The sequence below is a fragment of the Peromyscus maniculatus genome, chromosome 19 (assembly GCF_049852395.1).
Source record: "Peromyscus maniculatus bairdii isolate BWxNUB_F1_BW_parent chromosome 19, HU_Pman_BW_mat_3.1, whole genome shotgun sequence".
Classification (NCBI taxonomy): Eukaryota; Metazoa; Chordata; class Mammalia; order Rodentia; family Cricetidae; genus Peromyscus; species Peromyscus maniculatus.
The window spans coordinates 67,216,705-67,242,310 of record NC_134870.1 but is presented as its reverse complement, the minus strand read 5'-3'; the positions used below and the strand labels follow the sequence as shown (position 1 = coordinate 67,242,310).

General features: G+C 48.4%; 1 protein-coding gene across 1 annotated transcript in view; it reads right to left on the bottom strand.

The window, feature by feature from the left end:
- Zbtb7c (zinc finger and BTB domain containing 7C) overlaps positions 1–22,661 on the bottom strand; it is a 337,455-nt gene extending 314,794 nt beyond the window's left edge. The window contains exon 1 of the mRNA XM_015992670.3: positions 22,473–22,661. The gene's annotated coding sequence lies outside the window, so the exon portion shown is untranslated. The remainder of the gene's footprint in view (positions 1–22,472) is intronic.
- Positions 22,662–25,606: the final 2,945 nt, after the last annotated feature.

Below are 25,606 nucleotides of genomic sequence, written 5' to 3'. Positions count from 1 at the left end.
TCGTAGTGCGCAGGGCATACAAAAAGGACAGAATGAACTGCTGCCCGGTGGCTGGCTGTTTAAACTGGTTCTCGTTTGTTTGTTTGCTTTAAAAGAGGGCTATGTGTATGTACCTTTTGCTTTTCATGCTGGGCAATCCATGAGAGAGACTGTCTTATTAAACTGATTTGAAAAGACCTAATTTAAACTGCCAAATACTAGTATCACAGAAATAGGACCCCGAAGGAGGAGGATTGTGCAACTCAGTGCATTGTACATGGAAGTTCCTGGTGTGCAATAGATTTAGAACAAGTGGCGATAAAAGGATTTTTTTTAGACATGCACAGAGAACATGCATGAACTGTTTTCTTAAAGAGTTCAAATTGTGCACTCTCTCTCATCGTATTTATAGGATTAACTGCACATACATGCACATGCATGTAGGTGTACACACACACACACACACACACACACACACACACACACACACAAAGTCTTTATTTTGGATTTAGTTAGACTTCAGCCCAACCCTGTCTGGGTCATCACACGTTCTAAATAATTGCCCTGCAGTCTAACGAATGTGAAGGCTTCAGCTGGGAGTGCCAAGCTGGCTAGGCTGCTTTTGTATTCATAATGATGTCCAAAGCCCTTGAACTCTTCGTGTGTGTCTATATTTCAGTGTGTGTCCGTGTCTTTGTGTGTTTTGTGTCTACTCAGTGTGTGAGTGTCTGCCCATCTGTGAGCCTTGTAAACCCCCCAGGAGTCTGCACCGCCCTGGAGATGGCATTATTATTGAAGCACAGGGAGGCACATGGGGGGGGCGGGGGAGGGGAGTCGTAGGTAGAAAGATGAGGGTCCGGTTGTAGATTCTACTCCTAACGAATGTATGGCCCAGAGCCAAGCCCTTGGACTCCATGACTCCCGTTTTCTAGCCTTTAAACAGTGTAGCCTCTAAAATAAGTGGACGTACTTAGCCCAGTGCCTAGTGCAGGAAAACATCAGTTAACAGCCATGAAGAGCAGGGCTTCCAAGGAACGACTCTGCCTCAACCTCTATCCAGGTCTTTCTGAGCCCAAACCTCAGCCTGTCTGGGACTGAAGAGGCCCACTGTTGTTCCAATCTCTTTTGTTAAGGCCTTTCCTTAACAAAAGTAAAGAATTGACCAGTCCTGAATATGAAATAGCTGGAAGAAAAGCATTCCGCCGACTCCATAATACTCTAGGGCATTTGCAGAGCCCAGCAGAGGACCAGGAACTGTGGCGTACTTGATACACAATTTTGGAACAAATTAATAAATCAACTGTCTCTTGAGCTTCTCTAGAATCCCTTCCCCACATTGGGAGATGCCTTACAGTCATCGAGCCGGACTGGGGGTTTCTCCTGAGAAAAACACACGCTTTATTTAAGATGCCATCACTGGCATTAGAAACACTACAACATTAGAAACACCCACATGCGGGGCAGCACTGGTCCAAGGACCCTTAATGAGGGAGTATGCTGGAGTGTCTATAGATGCCTGTGCTTCCTCTATGTTTTAATCAAAAACCAGTAACTGGTGCTATGGAGAGACCTCCATCCTTAGAGTGTCTGTTGTGCAAGAAAGAGGATTGAGGGCTGGAGACACGGCTCAGCCGTCAAAAACACTAGTTATTCTTGCAGAGGCCCCGGGTTCTGTTTCCAGCACCTCACAACTGTCTGGAACTCCAGTTCCAGGGGATCTGCTATCCTTTCCTAACCTTCACCAGGAATTGTGAGTTGCACATACATTCATGCAGACATACATTTAAATACATTAAGTAAGGATAAATAAATTGTGGTGATGTATTGTGTACCCTAATAAATTTGCCTGAAGAGGAGAGAACAGAACAAGCCACTAGATTAAACATGGAAGCCAGGCAGTGGTGGCACACACCTTTAATCCCAGCACTTGAGATCTCATCTTTACTTGGGAAGTCACATGCCTTTAATACCAGGAAGTAATACGGCAGGACAGAGAAAGGTATATACGGCGTGAGGAAACAGGAACTCACTCTCTTTAGGCTGAGGATTTCATAGAGGTAAGAACTAGTGGCTGGCTGTTCTGCTTCGCTGATCTTTCAGCTTTCACCCTGATATCTGGCTCTGGGTTGTCTATTAAAAGACCATCTAAGATTCAAACAACAATGAATATTTAAAAGAAGAAGAATGAGAAGTTCAGATCCCCAACACTTATGTAGAAAAGCCAGGCATGGTCTTGTGTACCTGTAACCCTAATGCAGGGGGTGCAGAGACAAGGAGGTCCCCCAGGGCACACAAACCAGCCAGTCTAGTCAATCAGTGAGTGCTAGGTTTCATGAGCAGTTCTGTCTCAAAATCTAAAGTGAAGGGACTGCAGAGAGGGGTCTGTAGTTAAGAGCACTTGCTGACTTAATGTTCTGGCAGGGGACCCTGCCAGGTTCCCAGCACCCACATAAGGTGGCTCACAACCACCTGTGACTCCAGTTCCAGACCATCTGACACTCTTTTCTGACATACTTGGGTACCTGCATGCACATGGTGTACATACAGACAAGTAGGCATACACACACACAAATAAAAACAAATAAGTTTTTTTTAGGTGGAACACTATAGCAAAAGATACTTGACATTGACCTCTGGCCTCCATACACATGCACACATAGGTACCTGCACACATAGATACACATACACTAAACAAAATGCACTAAAGACACACATAATCAATAATTATTGTTGTCTGACTACAAAAGTGGTGTGTTTACACCAGCAAAAAGAAAATCCATATAGATAAGCCAAAGCAAGAAGATTTTAATCTCAATATTTTTGCACTCATTACACTTTTGCACATAGACATGTTGTTATAAAAATAGAATCATATCATTGTTTTCTCAGTAAATGATTTTGGCCATCTTTTAAAGAACTCTATACATCTCCACAGAATTTATTTCCTTGGTGTCCTAGTCAGGGTGACTATTGCTATGATGAAACACCATGAACAAAGCAACTTAGGGAAGAAAAGGTTTATTTGGCTTATAGTTCCACATCATAGTTCATAATCAAAGGAAATCAGGACAGGAACCTGGAGGCAGGAGCTGATGCAGAGATCGTGGAGGAATGCTGCTCTCTGGCTTGTTCCTCATGGCTTGCTCAACCTGCTTTCTCCTAGAACCTAGGACCAACCATCAGCCCAGGAAGAGCACCACACACGATGGGAAGGGCCCTCTGCATCAATCACTAATTAAGAAAATGTCCTACAGCCAAATCTTATGGAGGCGTTTTCTCAATTGAGGTTCCCTCCTCTCAGATGATTTTAGCTTGTGTCAAATTGACCTAAAACTAGCCAGCATATGTAGTCAAAGAAAAGACAAGACCATTTCTATCAGGGGTACTAGGGATCTTAACTGAGGCCTCATGCATGCTAGGCGAATCCTACTTCATTGAACTACATCCTCAGCCCAAGAGCTTCATGTTTTTAAATCACTCTTTTTTTTCCTTGAGACAGGGTCTCACTATGTAGACCAGGCTCACAGAGAGGCCCCTGCCTCTGCCACCCAAGGGCTGGGATTAAGAGTGTGTGCTGCCATGCCTGGTCCTTAAATAAATCTTTTAACACATAATAAATATAATATAATATAATATAATATAATATAATATAATATAATATAATATAATATAATATAATATAATATAATATAATATAATATAATATAATATAGGCAAGACAATAATTCAACACCATCAGAGTGGAAATGGAGTGGGAAGAAAATCCACCTCTCTCACAGCCAGCTGGTTCCAAGAGCCATTTCTTAGATCAATCTTAACAATGGCTGTGGCTCGTTGAAGGACCAGGATCACACAGGACTCTCCTTCACCTTCCGATGTCTTCAGGCGACAGCAAACCTCAACTCCACCCAGACCAGTCTCCCTGAGCCCCTTTGCGCTGGCAGAGTAAGATGCTGCCTTCCACCATTCCCAGCATCTGGTTCCAGCCCCAACCAGTTCTGTCTCTGTCCTGATGCCCAGGTGTCTCTTTCCAATAGAAATTCATCATCTTCTTTCCAGTCACTGAGGGAAACCAAGGCACCAAGAAGCACATGACAGTAGCAAACCAGTGAGAGCTGGGAGTCCCTCAACCACCCGGTCCCTGCCCTGGGGCCTTTGCACTTGACAATGAACTTTCCTCTGGCTCTTGCTATTGCTAAGAGCCTCATATTCACCTTCCTGTGCTGTGAGTCCAGCACATGTGAGGAAGGACAAATGCCTGCCTGCATAAGAAAGCCATGGGGCCCCACAAAACCAACTGCTGCCCTGCTTCTGCTAATAAGCAGCTGTATGGCTCAAACCTCCAAATTTTCCATTTCCTCATCTTAAAATATAGGTGGGAACACTGGAGCCTCAACCCTTCCCTCTAGGGGGCTTAGTTTCAGAGAAACAAAAACCACAGCCTCTGGGTGAGTGCCACAGTATGATGGCAGGGCCCTCGGGATGGACTCAAGCAACAGAAGAGATGAGCTCTAAGTGCCAGCCTGCTGGACTGGGGCCCTGAGTGACTGTGGCATGGTGCAATGTCCTCAAGAACTCTACAATGGGCTAATTGCTGCCCTGCTTTTCTCAGCAGAAGACATGAGGGCCAGGCATCTGGAGGGATCTGCACTGCTTCCCACTCTGGACAGGACCCAGCCAGGGTACAGAGCCTGTTCACTGTGCTCTTGGAAACTCCTTTCTGCTCTTCTAACGGTAATCCCTTGCATATTTGAAAGACTAATCAGTCAACTTGATTTTCTACAGAAAAATAAAACTCTACTAAATGAAAGCAGCTATGGCTTTAACAGATCCCCATGTTCACAAAATCACTTCAGGGGCGATGTTCTCCTCTAAGCATGCTCCTTTCCACAGATACGCTTCTCCCACCGGAGTCCATGGGCACACCTACCTCTCCCTGGAGGCTTGATAAGCAATAGCTGAGCCCAACCCAGGGGTTCTGACTCAGACGACCCAGGTGCTCTGCGGCCATTATGTGCGTCTCTCACAAGTTCCCAGGGGCCCCCAACCCTGCTCATCTAGAGTGAGCCCTGCTTAGAAAGCATTCCTAGAGAAGCCCTGTCTGCATAGTTCTCCAGCCTGTAGAGCAGTGGTTCTCAACCATCCTAATACTGCGACCCTTCCTCGTGCTGTGGTGACCCTCCCCAACCATAAAATGATTTCATTGCTACCTCATAACTGTCATTTTGCTACTGTTATGAACCGTCATGTAAATATCTGATACAGGACACCTGTGAAAGGATCATTGAACCCCAAGGGGTCACAACCCACAGGTTGAGAACCCCTGCTTTAGAGGCTCAGCAAGACTCCAGGAGTGACTGACGAGCCGGCTCCGTTAGGTGTTAAGCCCTCACCTCTGGCCAGTGATGCGACTCTAAGTGCCCTGGTGCTCTCCACCTGCGTCTGCCGCTCGCCTTTCTACCCTGCCACGGCTCTCAGCTCCGGGGATAACTTGGCTTTCTGCTCCACACCAGCTGGCAACGGCTGAAAGGAATGGCCTTGTAAGCAAGCCCCCAGCAGGATGAATTCCCCACCACAGTCCCCGGCATCAGAGGGACGACTGTCCCCCCTCTCAGAGCACGAGAGTTTCCCTTCCCACAACGCATGGTTTGTATAATAAGTACTTGTAGCTACATGCAATCTGGGTCTTCACTGTTTATGTTTTTTAAAGCTTTGAATGCTTAAAAATGAAACGCCCTTTAAAAAAATTCGATCTCCAAATATAGTTGTTTTATTGTTATTTTCATAACTTTCGAACCGACACACAATGCACACCCCAATAGAGCACAAGCAGGATTTTAAATAGTGGTTTCCAAACAGAAGACCAGTTGCCATGGGGGCTGTTTTTCCCTAGCGACTTGATTGCTTAGAGTTATCAGGTGTAACAAATGGCTTCTTTTAGAACAAAGGCCTGTGTTCAGAGGTCTCCCCTGCAGCTCCACCCCACTCCAGCATTGTCTTCACCAAGAATACTTGTCGTATGGAAAGATGGTTCTAGAGCTAGGTCAGGCAACCAGCCTACCGTCCACCTACAAAGGAGACAAGATGGCCTTTAGTGACTGCTACACTGCCTACTGTCCATTTCCTCCTGTGCTTACATCAGGCCATTCCAGAGAAGCAGAGTCAGGAGACCCAGGTCTAGGATTCCCTGCTGGGGCAAGTGCTCCTGGTTCACTCCAGGACCACAGCGGCTGTGCAGATGATGGAGAATTGGCTGAGCCCAGCAATGGCTTCTGCGGCCGGATCGTGAGACGAGGAAAAGGTTTGGACCAAATGCGCTCATGAATGTGCTTTTGACATGACAATATCTTGGCATCTGTGAACTGATAATGACCCAAGGAAGACCCCTTGCTGCCCAAACACAGAAGAGCCATCAGGTGGGACCACAAGGGCACAATCTGCAAGTCCCCTGACATACATCCTGATGGTGTGGCTCCCCCTGCAGGCAAGAGAAAGAGGAAGCTCACCTCCGTGGGCCGGAAACAGAAGGGTTCCTTTCCAGTTTCCCTTTCTACAGCCTGAGGTCTACACCCTGTGCTCTTCGCTATTCATCAATTCAACTCTCACTAAATGCAAAGTTAGTCGGCAAATTGTATACCTACAACACAATGAACCCCGTCTCATGAGAATTATACATCAATAAAGCTTTTCTAACTGTTCACGTTTACTAGGTATGGGTGTACCTGCCTAAAATCCCAGCTCCTGGGAGTCTGAGGCAGGAGGATTGTGGATTTCAAGAGAGACTGGGCTACATAGTAAAGCTTAGTCTCAAAAAATGTGAAGGAAAGAAAAGCAAAAGCAGAGGACGGGGGTGCCTAGAGAGATGGTTCAGTGGTTAGGACCACCCGCTCTTCTTGCTGAGGACCTAGGTTCAATTCCTATCACCCACATGGTGGCTCACAACAATCTGTAACTCAAGTCCCAGGTATCAGAGACTTTTGTGGTCTCCCTGGGCTCTAGGCACACATGTAACACTCAGATACATATGTAGGCAAAACAGCCAAACATATAAAGTGAATAAATATTTTTTTTAAAGGAAAGGAAGAAGGGGAGAGAGGGAGAGGAAAAGGAAAGGGAAAATTAAAAAGGGGGAAAGCAATTTGTGAACTTGAGGAACCAGTGCTGCAGGAAGATTTGCCTAGCTAAGATAGATCTTGTGTCCAATCCCCAGCACCACAGAGCTGGAAACTTTTCGACAAAAAATAAATAAATAAATAAATAAATAAATAAATAAATAAATAAATAAAGTGTTTTTATCTTTAATATAAAGATTTCATTTGATTCTTCTCTCACTAAACTTTCAATCAAAACTAAGCACCATTTTGGTCAGGATACCTACAAGAAGATCACATACACATATGCCCACGCACATACACACACACACACACACACACACACACACACACACACACACACACACACACAAACACACACATACAGCAAATGGTCCTGATGAAAATAAACCACAAAGGGCAGAACCCGAAAGGTATGGATTCAGCAACCTCGGGCTCCTGAATCAAGACTGGCTGGGGCTTCATCCACTGCCATGAGCATCCCTCATCCTCAGGTAGCCCAGAGCCTCTCGGGTACCTGCAAGGATGGCGACTGGTCTCCAGAGAGATCCTTGCAGCATGCACTTTAAAATTCAGCATCTCAGCACTGGGCAGAGCTAACCACACAACGAAGCCACTGGTGCCTGCCCCCCACAACCCCCACCCCCACCCCCACCCCCTGCCCTGGCCAGCTCCGGCCCAGCAGCCTCCAGACTAGCAACTCTACAGTGGTTTTGGCAACGTTTCCACCAAAACCATCGCACTTGAAAACTTCCATGGTTGTGCTATCCAATTTTCACTAACCCCAAATAGGGTGGAGCCAACTTACAGCTTCAAATCCTTTCACCCTGAACTTTAAAAAGAAAGCCTCTCTACCCCATCATTTTTTTTTTTTTTAAATCCAGGGACCTTGAACCTGGGGAGAGGGAAGAAAAGTTCCAGAAGTTTCTTTTTCTTCCTGCTGCTCTATTTAGTTTGGTCAATTCGAACACCGCCAATGGCAAATGCTCCAATGATTGATTGGGGGGGGGGGTGTAGGTGGCTGAATTTTCTGGTGATACCAGAACTGCAAGAGCAATTTCTGAAGCACTCCCTGTCATCACAGGGCTGAGCTCAGCCAGAGACTGGGAGGATGACTCAAGGTGGAGGTGGGAGAGAGGGAGCCAAGGACCCCACCAGGGGAAGATCCGATCAGTCGGTTCATTTATTTTGACAAATCTTTTCTTTTTAATCATCTATAATGAGGCCATAGTACATTGTGCCGTGTGTATGATATATTTTGGAAAGGTAATGAAGTCTGGGGAATAGGCAGCATAACTCAGCTCCCAGCTACTAAATCTCTGCTTAGAAGTCGGATAAAGTCAGAGATTTGTGTGTATGTGCAAGAGTGTAAAAATTATAAGGCTGGCACATTAGCAGGGGCAAAAATTAGCCAGGTTCTACTACCCCATTGAGATTTAGAGCACCGGAGTACAGTGACTACATTTTCCTTAGAGATCTTTACAGCTATTTGGAATTATGAACCCATAATATGCAAATGCACGGGGCTAAGAAATACGCATTCTTGGCAGAGACGGAAGATGTTATAATGTGTGCTGTAAACGGCCCCGCGTCTGTGTATAAAATCAGCACGCACATACTAACTGGTCGATTATCCCCTCTAAAACCGCACATAAATTCTCCTGACAGGAATTGGAATTTTGCACACATCCCAAGAATGAACAGACTCTTAATGTGCTCTGTGTGTGAAGGATGGAGTATGGGAACCAGCAGAAAGGGTCACTAAGCTAAGTAAGAGACCTTTCTGGTTCTGGAGCGTGACAGCAAGAGGTTCAGGGCTACATTTTCCTTCTGAGCATGATAATTGTAATATTAGTCATAGTCAATAATGTTTTATTGAGTCCTGGGCTTCAAGACAGACACTGGGCTGGGAGCTTCCAACCAACAATCCCAAGGGGAGGGGGAAGAGAATATGAATATGAATTATGTGTAAATATATACATGTAAAAGAGAGAGCATGAATATGTGTGTATGTGTAAATATGTATACATGAGAGAGAGAGAATGTGTGTGTTCTATTCAAATGGTTTACACCCTGGCAAATGGCTATTTCCCAAGGGAATGCAGCAATTTATTAGGTTGAAAATGTTAGTTTGTTCACCAGGCAGGAAGGAGAACTCAGTCCACAGGTTACCAACAACAGAGCAGAGGCCTCCTACAAAGGCCCAGCCTTTTGTGGTGTGAGCACTTCAGACCTGGAGCCAAAATCTAGATAACTTCTTCCACTTCTGAGAGAAGAGCAGAGTGAGGGACTGCAGCCCAGAATCTGAGGAGAGGTAACAAACGCCCAAAATAGAATGTTGCTGAGTCAGGTCTTCACAATCGCAGGGCTGGAAAATTGTAAGGAAGGGGGAAAAAGCCTTTAGTTAAACAATGGCTTTTAATGACTTCTGCAAATAGGTGGCTCTCTGCAAGGTGGCTGAATCTGGTGCATCAGAACCTAAAGGAACATGGAGCTGCTGGCAAAGCTGTGGAGGGAGAGCATAGAATGGTTAGGTGTCTACAGTGTAACTAGAAATACTATTTCATCGAAAAATTCACCTTTACATCCTCTCTCTCCATCCCTATGCCCTGGCAAAGCGTGTGTGTGTGTGTGTGTGTGTGTGTGTGTGTGTGTGTGTGTCTAAGGACCCTGGTACATAAAAGCAAGCACACACTTTTCCCCAACAGCTTGCAAAGGGAGAACCAAGGACTGCCCCTTCAGCAACAAGAATGTGAGCAAGATTCCTGAGTGCTTGAAACTAGATGAAATCTGAGCAAAGGCATGCCCACCATCACAGTTAAACCACAAACATGAAGCATTCTCCTTATCTTCCATAGATGTCCTGCAAAAATCAAGACAAGAAGACTGAGGTGGGAGAGGAGGGCATGGCTCAGTCATAAAGTGACTGCTACATAAGCATGAAAACTGATTTGGACCTCACTTCCAGCACCCATATGAAAGCCAAGGGCAGCACCACACAGCTATAAGCCCTAGGCTAGCTAGGGGGCAGAAAACCATCAACAGGGTTTGGTGACCAGGCAGCCAGTTTAGCCCAATTGGTAAGCCTCGGGTTCCTGGAGAGACCCTCTTTCAGAAAAGTAAGGAGGAGAGGAGTGTGATAGAGGGAGACACTCAACAGTGCACATGCATGTGTGCACACACACATACATACACACACAGAGCCTGAGATGAAGATACCCAACAGCACACACACACACACACACACACATACACACAGAGCCTGAGACAGAGCCTGAGATGAAGATACCCAACAGCGCGCTCACACACACACGCACACAGCCTGAGATGAGCTGAATCTCATTAGGTGAGCTGCAGATATTCCACCTACTAATCTTTCACTGAGACAGATCAACAAAGGTGAGAGACCATCAGAAAAAACAGCAGACAAGCATATTTTCTTAAGTGGTTTGTTTTATTTGTAACAGTGCTAGGACAGAGAAACCTTGAGATTACAAAGACGGACATAAATCTGCTGGAGGAAGCTTATGCAAACTGGGACCTTGGGATGGGGTCCTTGAATCTCTATGCCACATCTAAAGCCTGATCACTATATGCAAGATTTACTATCCCTCAAATCAATTCCTCTGCTCCTGTCAACTCTCTACCCTGACAGGACACACTGCGTGGCCCACGCCACCCAGCGTGGCCCTAGTGAGAAAGGAATGCTTACCCTCTCGGGGCCTTTGGCAATGATAGTAAGTGATGTGATTTCACAGAGGGGAAACAGGATTTCCCCTCTGCAAATCCATAAAACACGTACAAACTTCTGTGATGTCTTAACTCCTGAATTTAGCAGCCTGGTTTCCTTTGTGCTGGTAGTTATATCTTTATGGCAGTGCTTTATAAGATTCCAAAGTTAATTTCCCAAAATGCTATATGAAAGAGATATTGGCTAATACCAAAAATCATCCCGGGGCTCACAAGACAGCTCAGTGAGTAAAAGCACTTACCACTCCATCCTGATGCCTGAGTTTGATCTCTGGAGCCCGTGGGCAGAAGGAGAAAACTGACTCCTGGATGTTGTCTCCTGGACTTTACCTATAAACCATGATGACGATGGACATGATGATAATGATTTTTTGTTGCTATTGTTGTTGTTTTCGAGACAGGGTTTCTCTGTGTAGCCCTGGCTGTCCTAGAACTCGCTCTGTAGACCAGGCTGGCCTCAAACTCACAGAGATCCGCCTGCCTCTGCCTCCTGAGTGCTAGGATTAAAGGCATGCAACACCACCACCTGGCATGATGGTGATTTTTAAAAATCATCCCCATGTGGTGGTGTGGTGCTGGACTCGAATGTTTAGTTTTACTTCTGGACATCTAACGGCTTATTTCTTCCTAAGTTCTCATCCCTTAAGGATGGAGTTCAAACCATGACACCCCTGAAGCATAGCAGCATTCGATGAATCAGGCAGGGCGGTCCAACCAGGCAATCACTGAATTTTGCAATGATCTCCTCAGACTTGCTTCCCTAACTAGATGTGTTTCCTCTTGGTCCCGTACACTCTGCTTCTGGAGGGACGCATCATTGCTTAGCCCATGTCATGTTGGTTCCCCAACGACTCCCTTGCCCAAGGTTGTCCTCCAACCCTGAACACTCAATTTTCAATGTAATAGATAAAATATGGGCTGTGGAATTAGCTCTGTCACTTCCCTAATTGCTTCCTGCCAGGTACACCACCTCAAGCAAGCTAACCTAAACATCCTAAGCCTTAATTCTTCATTTGCTAAATGGGAATGATAATGTTGAATTGAAAGTCGTTGTGAGAATTAATGGCCATGTCACAACTAGGAAGAGCTTACAACGCAGCAGTTGCTCCATCGTGTCATTTCCTTTCCTCCCCCAAGCTCCCTTCCAGAGGTCAAGTCTCACAATGCCCAGGCTGCATGGCAAATCACTGCCCTTCTTTAAACCAGTATAGCCTTTCCAAGCTACACTGTATCATGCGGTCACCAGCATAAGGATTGCATATGTCCAGTATGCATCGACATCTTCCAAAGAGATCTTTGGATCCTTGAACACAAAACCCTGTCTTGGATTTCCCCTGTGCCCTGGAGAACTAAGCCCAAGACTAACGATACCACAAGAGCCCAAATATATCTGGGTCCCACGGGGTCACAGCTTACTTCTCTAAATACACAAAAAATAGTAGATTCTTCAAGAGCAGGTGCTCTCAGGACCCATCTGCAACTGTAGCTCACCTGATCAGGGTCTGTCCTCACAGCCTGGGGCTGTTTCAGAAAGCAGGCTGCCCAAATTCAGGCCAGCATTAATGTAAAGCAGATCACCCTAAATTTGAGAGGGAAACAGCAAGCTGCTGATACACAGAGGTGAACCCCAGACTCCAGGTCGGACAGGAAAGTGTACTTCCTTCCATAAAGTGAGGTTAGTCTCTCACTAATGGCCACAGCCCCTGTCTGCCTGGCTCTACCATCACGGCCTAATCGATGTGAAGGGATTGGCCCAACTAACACTTGCTCATTAGACTCTGAAGCCAGCCCTGACTGCTTTGGACATAGAAGGGTTCCAAAGTTCTCAAGGCCAAAGGGGGACAGAGTCCAAGGCTCTGCCCTCTGGAGGACTGGGAGAGGCAGTTGAGAGGGACCAAGGGCAGACAGCAGGGGTGCTTTGTACAAGTCACTGTTGCTCTCAACTGTCCTGGACACCTTCCTAATGCTCTACACCCACCTCTCATCCGTGGGGCCCAGAACACACCACACTGTGGGGCTTCTTCTCCTTCACCGGGGCTGTAGCCAATGACGGGTTAGACAACTTCTCCCCAGCATGCGGGCAAGACTGCTCCAGTCTGTCACTATGCAGCACCAAAGTGTGGGTGCTGCCCTGCAACCCTTTCCTCTCTTGGGCCCCATCTTTACCTCTCATGCGGTAGGACCTCCGGAAGCATCAGCTGGATAGGTCAAGTTTGACTACATTTGTTTTCCAGGAAGTCCAGCTCAACGTTTCTCTCTCTCTCTCTCTCTCTCTCTCTCTCTCTCTCTCTCTCTCTCTCTCTCTCTCTCTCTCTCTCTCTCTCTCTCTCTCTCTTTGTGTGTGTGTGTGTGTGTGTGTGTGTGTGTGTGTGTGTGTGTGTGTAGACCACTACACCTGGTGTAGTGTGATGCATGGAGATCACAAGTCAATTTCAAGTGTTTTCTTCTAACCCTCAGGATCTTATTCTTTGGGACAGGGTCTCTCACTGACCCCAGAGCTCCGTGATCTGCTAGACTAGCTGGCCAGCAAGTCCTAGTCATCCCCTGTCTTCTCCTCAGCACTGGAGTTACATCTGGGTGCCACCCTGCAGTCAGATGACAAAGCCATCTTCCTAACCCCTCATTCTACTCTTAATCCTTAAGGAATTAAGACATTTTATCCTCTGAAATATCTTGTGCACAGAGGTAGCAAACTTACTCTTCCTGAAAAGTTCTTCATACACAGAAAAGTCAGGGGTGTTTTCATTAAAAAACATCACTGGGTATTGTATCAACACAAGGCTGGAAACCAAAATATCCATGTATTAGGAGTCATCAAATAATCAGTCAGATTTTAAGATATCTCCAAGATGGGCTGCTGAGAGAATTTTGTGCGTATGGCTCTTGACAAACAACCTGCATTTGATTCCTGAGACTTACATGATGGAAGGAAAGAACTGACTTTCCTTGAAAGAAGGAAAAGGTAATAAATATTAAAATGTAATTTTAAAAGGATATCTTAAAGACATATTGAAAAGAACATAGAAAAATAAAATGCAATGGTCTGATCTGTTTGTAATTGGTTGAAAATATTAAAAGCACGCATTCATGTGTGTACCTCCACATCTATGTTTTCTTATGCATGCTATATGTCTTTAAACTGAAGAAATCATGAATAGAAGCTGCCCCAGGGAAGGAGACCAGCAGCTGTGAGAAAAAGATGTTTCACTTCAAATACCCTTTTGTATCTTTTGAATTTTAAACCATGTAACTGTTGACCTATTCAGAAAAAAAATTAAATTAAAAATTCAAAGCAAACAATGTGTGGAAAGTAATAAAAATGTAGTTTATGAAAACATAGAAGAGAAATCCTTATTTTAAAAAAGGTTCAAAGCAGTCCAAGGAATTACCTGTGAATCATGGAAGAGAAAAACCCTACAGGCCCGGGCTTTGGGGGAGACAGAGGCTCCAGTTCTGGCGTCCAGTCCTCTGCTGCCCACTGGAGTGGATTTCAAGAGTCATGCAGCCCTTCTGAGCCTCGCTTCCCTCATTTGGTCCAGCCTGTTTGGGCCTCTTTTCTGTCTGGGAGATGGGGTTTCCTTGGGGAATCACAAGCTAGCTAGATAATGATAACATGCCTAAAAAGACAGCAGAGCTCTTCCTAGAGAGATAGCGAGACAGAGACAGACAGAAAGACAGAGAGAGATCGCGCAAGTGCTTCCTCCCCCTTCTAGAGGGGCATGGTAAAGAGACAGAACCCCAAGTGCTCCTCGCCAGAGCACAGGAAAAGCAGAGGCTCTGACTTCAGAAGCCGAAAATACACTAGGTCGCACCCTTCCCTCCAAGCACGCCTGCCCTATCCCTCCCTCTTCCACATCCTCTCTGGACAGGCCCGGTGCCCATTAATGACAGAGCTGAAAAAGTTCCCTTTTTTGTGTGCTAATATTTCCTGCCCAGCCACTCCCATCTTTTAATGGTCTCTGTTCACAGCCCTCTGGGATGACCAGGGACAGAAGGCAGCTTCAGAACTGTAGCACAATGAAAATGTCACTGTTTCAACACGGCAACGCCCTCGTCCACCTCCAAAGCACGTTCGGTAACAGCTTGCCTCGGTGACTGGACACAGTCCGTTCTTAGAGAGCCGACTGTACAGGCTGAAGATGGCGTGGGCCCCCAAAGTCGCCTCTGCCACCAACCTGCTCCCACAGCCCATCTCTTCCTAATCTACCGTGGCCAAACTGGCTTCCCATGTCCTTCTCTCAGAAACCAGAGGGTACTATGGAAGGAGTGCTCTTGAAAATAATCTGACTTCTCAGACAGATGGAGAAACTGAGGCCTGTGAGAGTGGAATACCACCCTCCCCCGCCTGAGGCACAGAGCATACACCCGTCACAGAGGCAGGATAAATGTCAATTTCCTGTCCTTTGCCTCCCTTGCAATTCGCTTGCCTGTGATGCCCTCCCCCCACCCCGGTGCTGGGCTACTCTCCCTCGCTGCACAGCCCCCACATAGTCCCTGCCTCCCCAGGACTAACCCTCCTAACCTGTGCCCCCAGGCTTTCTTGGCTGTCCAGAATAGCAGCCACCAGCCTGGGAGCTGGTGAGCATTTGAAACAGATCTAGTGACCCATGTTAAAATGATAATATTTGAGCTAGAATGAGCTAAATAAAATACATCACTAAAATTCATCTTACCCATTTTCTTTTACTTTAAAAATGTAGCGACCAGAAATGTTTCGCGTGTGTAGATGGTACATCATAAATTCCTATTAGACTCTGCTGCTTTCTAACTTGACCCAAGGTCAATAAAACTGACCTGCTCCTGCCTGCCAATTAAAGCCAATAGTCTTCATTGGGAAGACCGGTGGGTGCCCATGTGCAGGAGGAAGCAGTGTGCCCCTCAGCAGGGCTGAGCAGATTATCCTGGCTTGAATGAGTGTGCTTGTTCCTCCACTCGAGGTGGGGAAGCAGAGGAGGGGTGCAGCGGTACCTTGTGAGTGATGTTAACTCTGCCCATGGGTAAAGCAGTTACCCCCAACATCGTCATTCTGAAATAGGTGGCAGCTTGGAAAGATGGGAACAGAGGACAGCAAAGTCTAGGATGTTCGAGAATGTCTGTACTTTGTCTCATCTTCCACTCCTGCCTCCGGTTAGAAACAAAATTACAAAATGACTAAGTAATGGTGACTTCCTGCAATAGTCCTTGGTTCTTTGCTAGGCTACTCTAAACTATATATATATATATATATATATATATATATATATATATATATATATATATATATATGTATATATATATCCCTCCCCTTTCTGTGCATGCTCAAGAGTGTGCGTGGGTGCACTCACATGCACATGTTAAATGCCACGATATCCTGACCACCCTGTTAAGCTAGCACTGCCGTTATACAGCAGAGGGGTTAAATAACATACCATGCCATCGTGACTCAGGAAAGTGGCAAAGCCATGGATGGACTTGGTGCTGGTCAGCCCCAAATGCTATGCTCCTCATTCGCCCCTAACTCCTCAGCCTCAGTCTCCTTTTCTGATAAACTAGAGGAGAGGAGGGGCCTCAAAATCCCAAGGACTCAGTTTCTGCTGGGATTAGGTTCTGGGCCCTGACGAGCACCAATCTGCAGAGCTGCTTGCGGCCCTGAAGCTCAGCTCTGCACCCTTCTATTCCTCCGACCTGGATCCCTCTGCTTGTGGTCTCCAGGGAGTTGAGTCTTCTACGCTTTTACATAAGATTTCATTAAGACTCACTGAAGCCCACTGCAATGTGCTGATGCTGTCTCAGAAGTCAGCCTTCCTGAATGGCTACTCTCTGCTCTCCACGCCCCCACCTCCTGCCCCGACCTCCCAGCCCAGATCACTCTGAAGAGACCTTGACCTCCAATGGACCTCATCAGGGTCTCCCCTCCCACAGGAAGGATTTTGTATTTCATCCATGCCAGCCATGTTTCCAAGCCATGAACACAAAAGTGAGGGAGGCAGTAGCCACACACCCCTAAAGGAGTAGTGGACATCCCCAGGGAAGCCTTAAAACACTAATGGATGACATAGGTTTATATTTCTTAGATTCTTCCTGTCTCTGTTAGCTTTAGGTCATAGGTCATGGGCACTGAAAAATCTCTTTTATAGAAGACATAAAGAAGTATCGTACAGTCCTTGAAAAAAAGCTATACATCCACGCTGAATATGCTTCCAAACATTCCAAAGTATGTATGCAGTACCACAGACCCCTTGTCCTTAGCGTGATGGTACAGGGGGAAGCGTGAGCCACCTCCCCAGTGTGCTGGGGTGCTGGAAAACACAACAGTTTTCTTTATTCACAGTACAGACGCTAAAGCTACCCAAGCTCTTTTTAGAGAGTATGGGGCCTCTTTCTCCTCCATCATCAGTGATTGACAGTGGGAATGTGAGGGTTAGGTTCCCAGGAGACAAGCTTGGGGGAGACGGAGTGGGTTAAGTCTGGGGAAGCCATGCAGCCATACATGTATGCTTCTCTTTCTATACGTCCATTTGTGGATATAGAAAGAGACTGCAGTGGAAAGCAGGAACTTAGGGGGCTGCGGCAGTTTTGTCTTAATTTTACTCTTTCCCACACTTTCCAGGTTTTCTATAATGACTAGCAGTGCTCTGATAATCAGAAAGGGGTAGCGGTAACCGGAATGTTAATCATTTCTTTGGGTTTGCGTGTGAGCCCGTTTTTATAGGCACTGTTTCAGTGGGGTTTGGAAGTCGGTGGGGTGTGAAACACTAATGGAATCCCCTCCTCCTGTGGGGCTGAGTGTGCCCCCTTGGCCCTGGAGAGGAGCCCTCCTTGTATTCATGCTGGCAGACAGCTGTCCGCGGCTGTTCTGAAGAGGCTGCCAATGAATGGAACTGGTGGAAAAACACAGCTCCTCACTCTCCAAGGGTGGCATTATGCTCAGACTCTTGCTCACCAGAGTGGCGGGGGTGGGGGGGAGATGGTTAGCTCAGCCCTGCCACCAGTAGAGATTTCTCTACCCAAGCCACCCTTGGCAATGGCCCGTGCTTCTTGAATTCCACATTCCCTTCATGCCCTACATCAGAGCACCTATAACAAGCTTTCTTTTCTGTCTCTGGGCTGAAGGGACCCAGAGCACAGAGATCCTGGCCGCCTCTTCTTCACACATCCCAACAGCTCTAACAGGCACACTCACTCCACTACTGACTTCGGGGTGCCAGCCCAGCTCTGATGTGGAGGAAACAACGGCAGACATTTAAGCAGGGTCCTTGGCCTCCTGGTGCTAACACTCCAGTGAGGAAGTCAAGCAGCAGAGGACCAAAGTCACTCCCCAGGAGCCCTGGGTATAGGAAAGAATACACGCTGTCTTTCAGCTACGACCCAAAGGACAAGGCAAAGCCAGCTGGAAGACGCACAGGGAAGGCTAGCAGACCAGGATGGAGAGCTCCTTCAGGAAACAAGGAGTGGGGAAGGAAGGGCTAGAGACCAAGCTCCTAGTGGCCAGGCTATGCAAGACCCAGCCTGCCTTCCTGTGGAGCCTTAGTGCATGCCCACTGGGGGAGGCCGGCCTGACCACAGAAAAGGACTTCATCCCCCGCTCCTGAGTCAATGAAGGCTGCTTCTAGCGTGCCTGGTGGTAGTGAGTGGTCAATTAGCTTGGCCTCAAGGACCTCAAAATGCTGGTCGGACAACCCGCCCCTCTTCTCACCCACACTCTGCTGCTCTACATCCTTGCCCTCCCAACATGCCTCCATACCACACTGTCAATAAAGAAGCCAATCTGATCCCTGTTCACCATGCACATCCCATGGTATTGGTTCAAGCAAACTGTTCCTGCAGCCAGCCTTGTGAGCTGGACGCTGAGCCCATAGAGAAGAGCTAACCAAAAGCCCTGAGGCCCTATACCAATTCTCCTTTATGCCTGGGGATTCTCCTTCAAGTCTTCCCACCTAAGTGAAGGCTGCTGTGAGTCCCTGAGCTGGTTCTTACAGGCAGGTCAATTCAAACACAACAGAGTGGTTTTCCCACCCCTCTTCCTCCGCTACCACCAGCCCAGGCAGAAAGTCTGGAGCCTCGGGAATGAAGTTGTAAGTAGCATCATCGTGGCAGGTACTATTGATCAAGGACAGAAGAGGATTTGGGATTGGTGTGAGGAATAAGTGGTGGGGGGGGGGCATTAGGATGGGGGTGGGGGCAAGTGGAGAAAGCAAGCCTCAGACCTCCTCCAGCAGCACACAGAAATGCCTCTGGAGTCAGAGGGGGCCATGTCTAATCTGCCACTTTCACAATCTCCTGCATAAAAATAGTTGCTGCCATTGCTTTTAAAAGCCAACTGCACTTTATTCGGTATTTCGGTTCTGGGGGGCGGGGGGGGGGGGTGGCTCCACAGGTATCCTCCTATGCAGTGTTGGGGAACAGCACCTGAGTTGCACATGCTGACTCTAGGGAGTCCTTGGAACTGAAATGCCCAAAGGCAGCAAGGCTTCAGAAAGCCCCGCGGGATCTTTTTCCCAGATCAGGGGTCAATCTGACATGGTTGGGTGGCAGGCTTTTTTTCAATGGGACGCAGTCACCCCGGAGAGAAGTCAGTATTGCAAATGGTTCCAGACCCTTGAGTCTCCTCTTCCAGGAGCGGAAGGGCATTTATAAATAGACTGACTCCTTCAGTCCTGCACAGACATAGATCCCACACCCCTGCCCCAGCCTCAGCCAGCTGGTTCTTCAAGTCCCCAAGTTCCCATAGCCTTCTACAAGAGGAAGGACGGTAAGCCAGCATCCGTGGGGTTAGAGAAGAAGGCGCCCTGATGACCGGCCTCCAGTCCACTGTCACTGTGACATCCCTCTGTAACTTCAGGGCTGGGAAGGACAATGGTCTGGAAGCATTGCTGGAGAAGTTCTTGCAAGTTATCTCCTGGAAGCCCAAGCTAAGCAGGCTAATGCACTAGAAACCATTCCCCCTCATTCTGCCTCAGTTTCTACATCTGTCTAGCTCTTGAGGATGCTGATGAGATTAACATGCAATAGAAGTGAAAGACATTAGCAAAATATTCCAGATCACGGTTTTTTGTTTGTTTTTATTTTTTTTCTACAGCATTCCAAGCATGGGTATGGGGACTTTGATCCTGTGTAAGAGACCTGGGAAATGACACACTGTGGCCCTGTTAGCCTTGAATTCTCCATACTGCATGTCCTTGAGGGCAATAAAACTTAGAGAATGTCCCTCTTATAGTAATTTCTGACTAATACAGATTGACACATACCACACCCAGTCTTAGTTTGACTTAATAAGGTTCTGCCTGGCCATCTACAACATTACAGACTGAAGGCTAAGCCTTGCCCTAGAATATCTTGGTTTGAAGAAAAAAAGTTCTCTTAATCATGATCATTCTACCCACCCCCACCTCACCCCCACACACACACCACATACACTGGTGAGGAAAGAGTGGCTAAAATATAAGTGGCCAATTCGAATCTCTTTTTAATTAAGACACTTGTTTACTCAATAAAGTACAGAGTAAAAAACATTTACTGAGAACCCATTCATTGATGCTTAATAGCTATGTCAAATACTCATAACAACATTCATTCCAACACCCCCAGATAATTGCTCATCTCTCTCATTTGGTATCCACAACAGCTCTGAATTTGTGTCCAAGTGTAATTGATCCAAAATTGGGCTCCCTTTCAAAAATATCTGTAAAACCTAATTACCAGGAAAACAGTTCTGGCATCCTCCAGAAAGTGGGTGCTTCAGCATGACAAGCTGTACACTCATCTTGGCTAATCAAGCCACATTATGTTGCCCAAGGAATCTGGGAGATCTGGGGCAATGAGGGTGTAGGAAAAGTTGGGACCATGTCACAGTGGACTTTGCAGTGACAATCTTGATTTTGTTAGGTCAAGGATGGAGGGAGGGGGGGCAGGAAACCGGATCTCTTTGCTGGAAAACATGAATTTAGAAAGTACCAGATAATAAGCCCATAATAGGCTCAGGGTCTAGGAGTGGCACTTCTGTGGACAAGTCCACAAGGCTGATGTGGGCTGCTGATGTCATTTCTAGTTTCTTGCTCCTTTACCATTATGGTAGGTCACTTACCGCCTTCTTGGGTCTTGGGATTGCTCATTATAGAATGAGTTCTCTTGATGCCTAGAGTCTGTTTCCCCAAATCGTGTGGCCTCATTTAAAGCGAACCCCTTCCCTGCTCGTTTACGCTTTGTGGGCGGGCTTAGCGGGGGAATAGCGAGTGTGAACAGGACCAAGGAGAATGAAGGACTGAGTGTTTCCAACTCTCAGCGGTTTTGTACCTACTTGCAACACCCAGGTATCAGACCCTCTCTGGGAATAATGATTTCTTTCAGCCTAAACCTGACCTACCCTGGTGGTTCTACCTGGCTGCCCTGTATAACCCAGCCAATAAGGAAGCGAGCCAAGCCACAGAACCTCAGACTTTTTCCTCTCAGCGTTGGACACAGCACATCCTCTCTTAAGTGTTTTTCTCCTCTCGGCTCTACTCCCTTCTCGGTCTCAGAAGCCCCAGAAACCCCAGCCCTAGCTCTGCAGTGATAGCACACGCCAGGAACCTCAGCTGCTTCTGCCCTGAGCAGTGGACTCAAGGGTTGATTGAATGCTTGTCTCCACAGCTATGCAGATTTGAAAGGTGAGGGAACCTGCCGGTTCCTTCCAGGCTGCCCGGGCCTTCCTCCTGGTGAAACCAGACCAACAGCGCGAATAACAAAGCCTCACAGCGGTCGGAGACAATTCACTGTCAACCTAGCAAGAGACGCGCACACCGTGAGCACAGACGCGCACGCGGTTTTCCGAGTGTGTCGCTAGGAAGAGATCTCCAGCCGCCCAACTAGGATGGCAGGTTCCCGGGCAGGCTATGCTTCGCTTTATCGAGGCCTGGAGGAATTATGTGCGTGCGCCCATTAACCTCAACTTCCCCCCTGTACCGGTAGCTAAGATGCTCATCTGAGCGGCACCTGGGTCCCAGCCGCCAGGCAACCCTTGGGTCTCATTGAGAAGTACCGGATCCCCTCCACCTTTGACAACCCCTTTCCTAATGTTCAAGAAAAGACAGCGCGAACTGCGGGTGCCCAAGTACCAGAGAACTGTCACTGTCCAAAATGCTCTCTAGCCTTCCCGGCAGAAGTACAGCAAAACTTTTGGCAGAAACCACCTGTGGCTGCCGAGAGGCCCGCCCCGCCCCGCCCAGCCCGGGCCCGGAGGCGCCGCGGAGACCGGGGCCGCACGCGCCGGCAGAAGTTCCCTCCGAGCCCCGCGCGCCACTTCGCTCCAGGCCGCGGTGCCAGCCAGGAGGCGCGGCGCCCGCTCGCTGGCTCACTCTCCGCTGGCTCTCCCCTCCCTCCTTCTCTCCCTCTTTGCCTCCGCCCGCCTCCTTCGGTTGCATGGCTGCCGCACGCACGGAGCCCCTGAATAGCCACCGCAGCCCCCCGCCTCCTGCCCAGCGATGGAGCGCGCCCCTGCCCTCGCCGGCGCCCCGGGACGCGCGGACCTCCTGCCTCCTAGCAACGGCCCTGCCATCGCTTCGGGGGCGCCGAGGATGCACAGCCACCCTGGCGGAGCCCCGCGACCTCCCGACCCGCCTAGGCAGCTGAGGTACCGAAGCCGACCCCTGACAGCCCGCGCGCGGAGCCGCTCACCTCTGCGCGCCGCCGACCCCGCGCGCCTCCCGCACTTGGCTCCCGGCCGCAGCGCTCGCGTCCTCCTTTTCCGCCGCTGTCCGTCGGTCCCTGCGCTCCCGAGCCGCGCGGGCCGCGCCGCTGTCAGAGTCTCGTGGCGGGGCTGCTCCAGCGGGTGTGCAGCCGAGCGGCGGGCGCGCGGGCAGCTCCTCCCTCCCGGGGCCGCGCCTCCGCCCTCCGCACGCCCCGCCTCCCGCACCGCGGCTGGCAGCCCCGCGCCCCGAGCCCAGCGCCCGCGCCCACGGCTCGGGGGGCCGCACGGGGCTAAAGGGCCCGGATGTGTGCGGTCGCCTCTCTCTGGCTCGCTCGCGCCCGCCCCCTCCCCGCCCTGCCACACATGCACTTGCTGCGGCCCGGCCTCCTCCCGGTTCCGCTAATTTCTATTTTGACAGTCGCTGGCGAGTGGGCGGCGCTGCCGGGGACGCCCAGGACCCGCGCGGGCAGCGAGCTGGAGTCAGGTCCCTACGCAGGGGCGGCGCGCGGGGGACCCGGCAGAGCCACCCAACGCTGGGGGCTCGGTGTCTTTATTCTTTCTTTTCTTTTTTCTCTTTGCCTCCTCCAGGATTTAAAGGGACAGCCCCGGCCGAGGCCACGGGCCAGGCGGCCGCGGTTTCTCCGGTCTCCAGACGCCCTCTGCGGCCCGTCCGGACCCGCTCACACCGGAGCGATAGCCCAGAACTGCAGGGTGTTTTAGGCGCATGCCGACCCGGGACAGCCGGGCTGCAGAGCTTGGCTCAGTCGCTCGGTGCACGATTTTTACACAGTCCGATTAGGATGGGAAATTAAACCACTCGAGCACTGATTTCCCACCCGAAAACAGGAGCAAAAGAGGGTGAGAAGTTTCTTTATTGCTCCCGGAATTTCAACGAGCGCTCCAAGACGCCTCGTAGATACCAACGAATGCAGGCTTGCAGCACCCCAGAGCGCCCCAATCCCTGGGAGCAAGATCACCTTGCAGGACGCTCGGGTGCGTGTCCCCAAAACCTGCTCGGGGCTAAAGCACACCAGTAACTCCCCAGAACTCACTCACGCATACCAGTAACTCCCAAGACTTTCAACCAAGGGGGAGGGTCTAGAGAGGGTTTGGCTCCTCCCACTTCTGCCAGGTCCCAAAGTGGTGATGGGCATTTCTAAACGCAGAAGGAGAGAGACTCGTCCCAGGAGGGCCTGAACATACTGTCTAAGGCTAGGCGACACTGAGGCAGAGTTTCTAGACTGCAGCAGACTGAAACACTCGAACCAGCCTTACTCCCCACCTTTCCAGATAGGATCCCTTGGCCTCCCCCAACTGATGATGATGTATTGTCCGGACGTCAGTTGGTCTTTTCTCTGGATCTTTCCTAGGGCTCAAGAAAGTTTATTCAAAGTCCTGAGCCGCGAGGGACGCCCAACTGTGGCTCAGGAAAGAGTCGCCACTACCTTTCCTCAAATCTGGCCGCCCATCAATAGAAGGCAGTAGCGCTGGGATTCCATCATGGTCTTCTAGTGCAGCAAACACTCCGTGATATCCTTTAGGAATTTCCTGTAGTTTTGCTTGATGATTCTTCTTAGCCATCGAGATGTTCTTATTCATTTCATTAATTCACATACTAAACGTATATTGTGCGATGTTATATTGTAAGACTATATATACACATATATATCTGTGTGTATATATAGTATGGCAAGAGAAAACACGCCTGAAATAGGATATGACAGGGAAAAACCAAGGTCGAACGATGGGAGGCGGCATCTAGAACACAGGGTTTGGGTACAGTCGTTATATGGCGCTAATGAGCCAATGAGACCTGGCTCTTCCTATTCAGGAAGTTGTCCGACTCAAGTTTGGACAACCATATTGAAACTCTCCAAAGACCCAGGGAAGTGTAGAGAAATCTCCTGAAGAAATGAAGAGGTTTTCTAGGCTCAGAATGTCGGTTTCCAAGTTAATGGGTCTTCCAGAGCAGCAAAAATAATACCCTTGATTTAAGTAGGTCTGGAAACTACTGCCCTCCCATGCTGGGTTGTCTATATGACTGTCTTTCATTTGAAGGGTCTTCAGCAATGTGGAATATTGCTGATCCAGGTAGATGCTTTCTTCTGAGCCATAAATTCGGCTGTGCCCCTGCCAAGTATGGGGCTGCATTCAGGAACAACCTAGACCAGCTCCAAGATGACAAGAATGCCGTCCTGGGAATGAGGGTGGCTGTAGCCAGGGAAAAGGTGTCCTATTTAGAAAAGCAAGTGGTTCTGAATCGCAAAGTTTCTCCCCGCTTCTGTGGTGAAGAGCAAATGATTCACAGCTAAACAACTTGAAATGCCAGGAGCTAGGGACTAGGCATTCATTATCCTCTCCGCAGTAAGCCTCGAGGTGACTGGACCTAAGTACTGAAGACAAACTTCCCTGAGTGTACACACAATTAAGATGGAAAGGTTCTGAAATGCTGGCTGCTAGCAAATGTTCCTAAAGGAAGCAGATGCATACCACATTTATGGTCTTTGCTTCGGTGTCTGTTCAGCTCCAAAGTGTCCAACTCATGCTCACACTGATGGTTCTTCATGAACAGAGAAATTAAATAAGCAAGATTCTTTGATTTGGGGGGGTGTTCTTCTTGTTTTTATTCATTTGTTTGTTGTTGTTTTATTTTTTCAGTACTGGGTATTGAACCCAGGACCTTTACCACCAAGTGACCTATGTCCCCAGACCTTCCTTCCTTTTTTATTTTGAGTTACTTACTAAGTTACTAAAGTTTGCTGTGGGATGGTCTGTATGTCAAATTACTCTGATTGGTCAATAAATAAAACACTGATTGGCCAGTGGCTAGGCAGGAAGTATAGGCGGGACTAACAGAGAGGAGAAAAAAAGAACAGGAAGGCGGGAGGAGTCACTGCCAGCCGCCGCCGTGACAAGCAGCATGTGAAGATGCCGGTAAGCCACGAGCCACGTGGCAAGGTATAGATTTATAGAAATGGATTAATTTAAGCTATAAGAACAGTTAGCAGCCGGGCGTGGTGGCGCACACCTTTAATCCCAGCACTCGGGAGGCAGAGCCAGGCGGATCTCTGTGAGTTCGAGGCCAGCCTAGGCTACCAAGTGAGTTCCAGGAAAGGCGCAA